A 6,108-nucleotide genomic window follows, 5' to 3' on the forward strand; every position below is an offset into this window, starting at 1 on the left:
GCCAGCCACTGAGTGCAACTATTTGTAGCTCTACCACCCCCACACCCACTCATAAACCCAACCCCTCTTCTTGATGTCTCTGTTCACCCCATCTGCACTCCCACTACTCCACCCCGCCACTGTATCACAACCCCTTTTTTCATTGATTACTTTTGGCATTTTAAATCAGTCTGGAAGATTCCTTCATTGGTTAAGATGCATTAACAGTTCTTCAAATTTTACCCAACAAGTCTTTTTAAAAAAAATATTTTTCATAACTGCCTCATTAGTAGTGGCTTTTTAAACCCCAGATTTAAGGGCATGAGGTGAAAATTAAATAGCTCTGCTAACCAGTGTTAATCAATGTGAAAATGTATCATAATTGTAATTATGATTTGAGTTTTTTATTTTGGCTGTTCTAGCTTTATTTTCTCTGCGTAGTTCATTGTAGAAGACGTTCACTAAAAATGACTTATACAGGTTTTTAGGAAATTGCTCAGAGGACATTTTTGTTCAGTTCATTGTCATCTCTTGAGATGTTATCTGTTGGACTAAAAGCCTTTCTTTCATATTTCTTTATGCTCTTCAGCGATGCATTTTTGTCCAGCCTTCTTTTTCTTGTCTTTCAGCCTCTCCCTACCCCCCTTGTTGCACCTTTTGCCAGCCCTTGATTCAGCTGTTGAAGGGATCTGGTTTCACGATGGCCTTCTGCATGTATGTCTGTTTGACGATGGATGATCGAATGAATGGGTGTAAAAATCAGTCAGACAGTCCCTTCACGTTTGTGCAGTAAGTCTAATATGGGAAGTTTTGATAGAAATGATCAGGAGCTGTTAGAAACACTGCATCAAATCATGGTTATATTTTGTATGAAGCTTCACTTAGTGGAAATTGTCCAACTTAATTCAGTTTAGGCTAAAGAAACTGGCTCAGAAAAGCACATAACCAAAATTAACATGAATGATTGTTCTAAAATATGGCCAACATCATGTTAAAATTACCATTTTGTGTTATAAGTAAGTGGAAAGAATGTGTTCTGCTCTGTCCTAATGTAGCACATCAGAATTTATTATATGCATTGTTTAAATTAGTATGAAGCTATAGAGTTACAATAGAGTTATGTAGCCTTGGTTATATAAGAAATATGACTGACTACTGCCAGGAAGGTCACACGCTCAGCTTTGTCATCAGAGCTCTCTACCCGACTCGCACACACCCAGAGCAGATGGATACATCTGTGTGTATCAGTCGAGCGCTATCTTGTTACATGCATCCTGAATATTTAAAATAGTTAATGTCAATGCAAGTTGCAACTTTGTGTAATTCCATATATGAGTGTTTTAAATTTGTCAAATTTCTCAGCTCAGGAAAAAAAGAAAGAATGAAAAAGAAATCCATCCCAAAAGTTTTACCCATTACAACACAGTTCTGACATAATACACAATCACAATGCTGTCATTGCAAGCATATTGAAAATTCTTTGTTAGATTTCAGTGTAGATTGTGTTTCTGAATATTATGAAAATGTAAATATTAATGTAAATATTATTTTGCCACAAGTAGAAAATGTAAGGAAAGTCCAGCATTTTCTGAAATACATATAAAATCCAGCGTTGTTGAAGGCTGGAGCCTATAGGATGAGGAAATTAATGTAATGATCTCACTGGCTGCAGCTGAAAGCATACTAACACTTGAGGAATCTCTTCCCTCTCATGTGTCATAGCTGTGTAATGATGATAAAAAGGATGATGATGACTAACTCTGGTTCTGTAGGATGCTAAATATTCCTCTGAGTGCAATCTACCAGATAAAAAAGCAATGCTTACAACAGAACAAAGGCATAAAAGTACAAATATCTGAGCTGTTTTGCAAAATTTAAAACCCTGTCTGTAGCATTTCAGTTCTGAATCAAAGAGGAAACATGCCACTAACGTACGTGGGAGTTGTGGCTGTTGGAGGAGTTGTGTGTGGTCGTGCACATATTTGCGTTTCACAGAGAAAGTCTGCATGTCAGCTGCAAATGGTGTCAACTCTATTTTTAGATTTCTCGTTTGAACTCTGTTGTGTGGCCACTGGACTGGAGATAGAGCTTGACTACTTTTACTGCCATGCTGTGAGATTATTGTAGCTGCTAATCAAAGTCAGATAGAAAATGTAAATAGGCCTGACCTAAATTGGCTCACTACACAAACTGTCTGGTGCCAGGTCATTATTACCAGATAAGAGTGATTCAAGATGGATCTCTTGCAACATCAACAACAAAGGCTTCTTGCATTCCTTTAAAGTAAACAAGAAACATCAAAAACCTGAAGAATTTATGAAAAGCACTTCTCTGTGGGAGCTCAAGAATTTTTCAAATTAAAATTCTTTAAATATTCCTGTCACATTTCATGAGCTATAACATAGTAATAAGGGGGTCACTATTACTTCAGTAAAGGTCAGACAGCTTGGATGGTGAATAATTAAGCCCCATCTTATCTTAATGACCTTAAAGTACTGTATCACATTATTAGAGCACTTTCCTCTCAGACTGCTGGTTTACTTGTGGTTGCTAGAGTATTTAAAAGTAGAACGGAGGCAAAGTCTTCAGTTTTCAGGCCCCTCTTGGTGGAGCCAGCTCCCAGTTTGGATTCAGGATACAGAAAACCTCTCTGCTTTTAAGATTAGGCTTAAAACCTTCCATTTTGATAAAGCATGTAGGATCATATGATTCCCATGATGCACTAAGGATTTCTTTTCTTTGCCCATCTTTTCTTCACTCTGTGTGTTTATTCACCTCTCTGCATTCAATCATCAGTTGTTATTAATCTCTGGCTCTCTTCTACATTGTGTCTTTGCCCTGTCTTCTTCCCTTTACACGAACCAGTCACAGCAGATGGCCATCCTTCTCTGAGCCTGGTTCTGTTGGGGGCTTCTTCCTGTTAAGAGGGAGTTTTTCCTTCCCACTGTGGCTAAAGTGCTTGGTGAAAGGGGGTCATATGATTGTTGGGGTTTTCTCTGTTTTCTTTATATTATTGTAGGGTCTTCGCCTTACAATATAAAGTTCCTTGGGGGAACTAAATAGGGAAATACAATTATTAAAATTCATATTTGGTATTAGTATCAGTCTGTCAGTCTAAAGTCAGTCACTAAAATATCCAATCATTATTATTAACAAAAATAACATATTTTTGAGTTTTTAGTCTTCATATGTAATGAATCATAATAGGTGATCTGACTTTTCTGAGGTTGATATTATATGAATCTATATGAATCATATGAATGAAGTGCTTAATTTAGTTTAATTCTTTGGCTTATGAATTATTATTTGTCAAACAAATGTGATTTACTTTACCCTCCACTGCCAGCTTCTTTAGTGGTGATTAGCACATTTTAGCATGCTGACATGACAAAAAATAAAAACAATCGTGATCATGATCAAAATTAACAACGAGCTACCTGTTAAATATCACCATGTGGGCAATGTTCTCATTGTGAGGATGCTAGCATGCTCACAATGTTACATGGGAGTATTTAACTAAAGTGCAGCTCAATCCACAAACACTGGGATTCAAGGACTTGCTAGGCTCCCTTCCAAGGCCATTTGATTGTTCCATCGCCAAAATCCCATCAAGTCTAGGTAAGATCCCTGTCTAGAATTGGACCAAAAAGTATATTACATTCTAATGATACCATTACTGAACATGAATCCTGTGGTCTATGTCATTCAATTCCCCATCCAGTTGCAAACATCTGTCAGACGAGGGAGCCTTTCACCCCAAGAAATAATGTGGGGACACCAGCAGAGATGATGGGAAAAATCTGATATGTGCTCGATGTGACTTGACTGTGGTATCTGCTGTCGTGGCAGGAGCAGTCATCCAGGTGTTTTCCCGTTAAAGAACACATCATTAGCTCAGGACAGAAAATGAGCTACCTACAAGTTGCCTAACAACCCCAGATTCATAACTAATACACCATGACCCATAGCCTAGAAAAGACACCCTTAAATTAGAACCAGATCCCAGAACGGCTGGGAAAAGCATTATAATACAGACACATGCACGCACCAAGTCTCAGAATATCAACAGTGCATAGCAGCCAAACCCTTTACTCAGGGCATGTCACAATTCTATTTTGGAAGTAGGATGCAACACTGCAGTATAAAAATATCAGCAGTAATTTCCCCACACACACCCCATACAATACAGCTTTATGCCTGTGTTCAACTCTTAGTTGGGAAATACCCAGACACTTTAGATATCCTTACACAGCACCCCCATGGAGGGTCTGGCTGACCCCAAATGTATCTTGGTTTGCATGACAACGACCCCAAACAGCCAGAGTAATAAAGAACAAGCCTATCTTCAGCAACAAGAAGGCTAAAGTGTCCTTCAAACAAACATATGATCTCCGATATGTCACCTTCCTCCTATAGGACAGCACTGATCTCAACCTCAGTAACAGAAAGATCTGTGACGATCTATATCCAAGGCAGAACTGTGGCAAATTCTTAGACCCTGTGGAATGCTAGGGCAGTCAAAAGCCATGCAACGTGGGTGACATGATGGGAAAATGGAACGATGTGAATACTGTTTGGGGATTGTTTTTTAGAGACTGAAACTAGAGAACATATAGACGATCTGTAAGCTTTTGTGGGAGTCCTGGAGAATCGTTACATAGCCCCTGCTTTATGGATACATTGTACGTGAAGGTGAATACACTTACAGTTTGGAAAATGAAAGAAAAAAACAAAAATTAGAAATTAAATATGATATAACTAGCATCTATAGGTGATTAGGGGTCAGGTGGTTTCATCATTCATGAACGCAGAATGCTTGTTGCCCTGCAACCACCCAAACATGCATACACACATGCCAAAGAGCTGAGCTCTAGCACAAAAGTGACTCTGGGACTAAAAGGATCCAAGTAAAGGCGAGGGGAGGAAAGAGACGTTCATGTGTATTTCTGTGTGTGCAGTATGTGTGCTTGCACATTAGTGATTACATACAAGTGTGTAACAACTTTATAGACCTCTTTTACAAGAGAACCTGTTCCAGATTTTTTTGGGTCTATCACAGGAGAGATATATGATATCAAATGCCAGCTGAAGCACAATGTGCCTGAAATAGAGAGCAGCAGGCTCTGCATCAAACCATGTCAAACCATCAAATCATGAGTCACGCTAGATAGAAAGGCTACTTCCTATTTTATGAGACCCCAGTACAGCAGACAGTCAGCTGCTAAAATGAAGAGAAATTGATGCTCACAACAGGTATGCATTTAAAAGTGTAATGCAAATTTCATGACACAAATTTCACATATTATATGTTACCGACCAAACTGTAAGAAGGTCAAAGGTTTTAATCTGTTGGCTGAGGATAGGTAGTCAGCTGTCACAGATAAGTCATTTGGACATCTGACTTAAAAATAACAAGAAAAATAAATTGAATGTGCAGCAGTTGAAGGTTACATGCAGCATAGAGTCAGATAAACATATATTGTAAGCTAGTAGCATGATTATATATTTAATTCTTCTTCTCCTTTTTTTTAAAAACCTTTTTCTGTTGTTGTATTGGATCAGTACTATAAGTTAGTTTGACTGCTTTCAGCAAAAACCACATGTGTAAAAGGAAATGATGTGTATGCCCTTTCTAATCCCTGAGCTGTGTCATGATTTAAATATTTTATATATATGATAAAAAGCATTTTGAATGTTTTTGGTTTTGGTTTTTTGTTTTGTTTTTGTTTTCTTAGAGTGGTGTACCACCACCAACAGCAGCAGCCACAATCTAACAAGTGCCAACTGTTTTTTCACAGACACAAGATGGAGCAAGAGGACAAGCAGAAAAGAGAAAATGCTGTGGCACTGCTTACTCTGGGGGGGAAGAGAGTTCTGCCATATTTAGTGGAGTTTCTATTAGCTATAACTCATCAAGTGTTGACAAAAGAAAATTGCCTTGAGATAGAAGAACACACACACACAGTAATAATAATAATTAAGAATATAAATGTGTAGTCTACATAAACATTATATTTGGGAGAGGGCTCAGAGAGCCTTATTATGTGGGAATCCTTTCCCTTGGTCTGGTCTCCTATTACACTGTACTCCTACCTGAATTCACTGAAGGGCTGAAGAATTAACAATCTC

This window comes from Maylandia zebra, linkage group LG16 (genome assembly GCF_041146795.1).
Source record: "Maylandia zebra isolate NMK-2024a linkage group LG16, Mzebra_GT3a, whole genome shotgun sequence".
Lineage (NCBI taxonomy): Eukaryota > Metazoa > Chordata > Actinopteri > Cichliformes > Cichlidae > Maylandia > Maylandia zebra.